The sequence below is a fragment of the Balaenoptera acutorostrata genome, chromosome 13, assembly GCF_949987535.1.
Source record: "Balaenoptera acutorostrata chromosome 13, mBalAcu1.1, whole genome shotgun sequence".
NCBI lineage: Eukaryota > Metazoa > Chordata > Mammalia > Artiodactyla > Balaenopteridae > Balaenoptera > Balaenoptera acutorostrata.
The window spans coordinates 65,278,275-65,281,733 of record NC_080076.1 but is presented as its reverse complement, the minus strand read 5'-3'; the positions used below and the strand labels follow the sequence as shown (position 1 = coordinate 65,281,733).

The window sequence follows — 3,459 nt, the reverse complement described above, 5'->3', positions numbered from 1 at the left end:
ATCTCTTTATCTCTAATTATGCTTTTTGCCTTAAAGTATCCCAGCTCTTTTACTTTATATTTACGCAGTATAATTTATTCCATTCTTTTACTTTCAACTTTCCTCTGCCCTTATATTTAAGGTGTGTCTCTTCTAAGCAGTATATTTTCAAAATATTGTCTGACAATCTTAGCCTTTAATTGAAGCAATTGCTTAATTTACACTTAATATATTTCCTGTGTTAGGTCTTTGTTTGGTAACTCCACCATTGGATCCCATCTGGACTGTTTCCATTGTGTGCTGGATATTTTTGATTGAGTGTTGGACATTGTGTATGACAAATTACAGAAATAATTCAAGGCTCCTGATGATGTTATCTTCCTCCAGAGAAAACTTATTTTTGCTTCTGATGGTCTATTTGGGTAGGGCACTAAGAATTCCAAATCATCTTTTTTTTTTTTTTTGACAAAATACAACTTTCTTTAATGATAAACCCTCAACAAATTGGGCATAAAAGGAATATATCACAGTATAATAAAGGCAATATATTACAAGCCCACAGCCAACAGCATACTAATTGGTGAAAGATGAAAGTTTTTGATCAACAAAGCCTCCACCATTTTACTGACCCCTTTACATTTTTTTTTTCACACACACACACTGTATTTTATTTTTACAAGAGATAGACTGACACCAAGCATTGTACATGGATGACCACAACAAAAGCAACAATGATTGCAATTACCAAACATGAAACACACTCATACTATGTCATAATATTGACATTCAGTCCAGTAATCCTCCACTGTAACAGCTCCTTTACTTTGCAGTGAAAATTGATAGAATTCCAAATCATCTTAATACAATAGGGATTTGAGATGATTCAAGTATGAGTTTAAGATCTCGCTGGTCTATTTCTTTCTAGTTTATCATTATTCCTAGAATGTAGTGCTCATTTTTTAAAAAATTTTATTTATTTATTTATTTATTTATGGCTGTGTTGGGTCTTCGTTTCTGTGCGAGGGCTTTCTCCAGTTGCGGCGAGCGGGGACCACTCTTCATCGCAGTGTGCGGGCCTCTGACTGTCGCGGCCTCTCCCGTTGCGGAGCACAGGCTCTAGACGCGCAGGCTCAGTAGTTGTGGCTCACGGGCTTAGTTGCTCTGCGGCATGTGGGATCTTCCCAGACCAGGGCTCGAACCCATGTCCCTTGCATTGGCAGGCAGATTCTTAACCACTGCACCACCAGGGAAGCCCCGTGTTCTTTTTTTTAAAAAATATTTATTTATTTATTTGGCTGCACCGAGTCTTAGTTGCGGCATGCAGGATCTTCGTTGCAGCATGTGGGATCTAGTTCCCTGACCAGGGATCGAACCCAGGCCCCCTGCATTGTGAGCTCAGAGTCTTAACCACTGGACCACCAGGGAAGTCCCTCCTTTGTGTTCTGTAAGAGTTTGTGAAGGACTGGCATTATTTCTTCTTTAAATATTTGATAGAAATCACCAGTGAAGTCATCTGGGCCTGAGTTTTTCTTTGTGGAAGATTTTAAAGTATTAATTCAATTTCTTTACTATTCAGATTCTCCATTTCTTCTTGAGTGTTTTAGTATTTGGGGTCCTTTTGTCTTTGCAGGAATTGGTCCATTTCATTTGTCTGATTTGCTGACATAAAATTGTTCATATTATTCCCTTATAATCCATTTATATATTGTAAATTTGATGGTAAATTCCTTTCATTCCTCATTTTGGTAACTTTTCTTTTTTTCTTGGTCAAGTGTGTCAATTTTGTTGATCTTTATAAAGGATTTATTTCACTGATATTCTCTATTGTTTCTCTGTTTTCTATTTCATTTATTTTCCCCTCTAATCTTTATTTCCATCCTTCTTACTTTGGGTTTAGTTCTCCCACTCCCTCATTATTTAAGTGGAATCTTAGGTTATTGACTTGAGATCTTTGTTTTCTTTCCCAATATAGGTGTTTACAGCCAAAAATTTTCCTCTAAACAATGCTTTGGCTTCATCCCATACATCCTGATGTGTTTTGATTTTCATTCAGTGCAAAATATTTTCCGAATTTCCTTGTGATTTCTTCTTTGACCTGCAAGTTATTAAAATTTTTTTTGGTTTAATTTCCAAATATTTGTGGATTTCCCAAATTTTCTTCTGCTGTTGACTTCTAATTAAATTCTACTGTGGTAGGAAAAATACTTTGTATGGCTTTAATCCTTTTAATTTTATTGACATTAGTTCTATGGTCTATTCTGGAGACTATTTCATGTACACCTAAGAAGAATGTACATTTTGCTGTTGTTGGGTAAAGTGTTCTATAGATGACATTTAGTTTAAGTTGGTTGACAGGGTTGTTCCAAGTCTTTTATATCCTTGCTGGATCAGGGTTATCTTTTAAAAACATAAAATAAATGATCTCATTCATATAATCCTCTTGTGGCTTTCTACTGACTTTAGAATAACAGATTTCTCCCACTCCTACCTATCTCTATGCATTCATCATGTACCACTCTCCACTTTGTTCAATTAACTCAATTAGCAAGCTAAAGCTATCCCTGTATCCTGTTATTGATAAGATCCATTATAAAGATACAATTAAGATGGTGTGGTACTGGTACAAGGAAAAATAAACTGATCAGTGAAACAGAATAGAGTCCAGAAACAAATTCACACATATATGATCACCTTTTACATGACAAAGGTGGAAAACTGGTATCATAAGAGAAGGATGGTTTTTCTCAATAAATAATGCTGGGACAACTGGAAATCCATAAGAGAAAACTTCTACCTTAAATCCTATTTCACACTATTAACAAAAATAAATTCTGTAAGATTTCTGATTTAAAAGTGAAAGGTAAAACAAAAAAAATTTTAGAAGAAAACACAGAAGAACTTCTTCATGATCTTGGTTGGAATATGCAAAGACTTCTTAAACAAAATATGCCAACTATAAAGGAGAACACTGGTATATTGTATATTAAAATTAAAAACTTCTTTTCACCAAGTATATTCTCACAATACAATACATACAACAAAGGATTCATATCCAGAATAAACATATTTTAAAAATCAACAAGTCAGTACAAAAAAGATAGTCTACCCAATATAAAAATGGGCAAAACTTGAACAGATATTTCACAAGAGGACAAAGGCCAATAAGCATATGAAAAGTGCTCAATGTCATTAAGAATCAGTAAAATGAAAACTAAAGCCACAATGAGATACCACTATGTGCCTGTCAGAATAAAATGAAGAAGACTGACACTACCGAGTGTTGGTGAAAAGTGGGACAACTGGAACTTGTAAAACCTGTTGGGTAGAGTCCAATAAAGCTAAGCATGATGTCTGTACTATGACCCTGCAATTCTACTCCTAGGCAGAGAGGAGTACCCATACCCCAAAGTTCACAGACTAGAATACTTTAAGCAGTGCTATTAACAGTATTTCCCAAAGTGGGAATGAACCAAACATCCA

The 3,459-nt window shown here is 35.1% G+C and overlaps 1 non-coding gene across 1 annotated transcript; it reads right to left on the bottom strand.

Annotated features, from left to right (window-relative positions):
• Positions 1-1,331: 1,331 nt before the first annotated feature.
• On the bottom strand, positions 1,332-1,404 carry TRNAV-CAC (transfer RNA valine (anticodon CAC)). Its single transcript has one exon. It is a non-coding gene; the product is annotated as a tRNA-Val (tRNA).
• Positions 1,405-3,459: the final 2,055 nt, after the last annotated feature.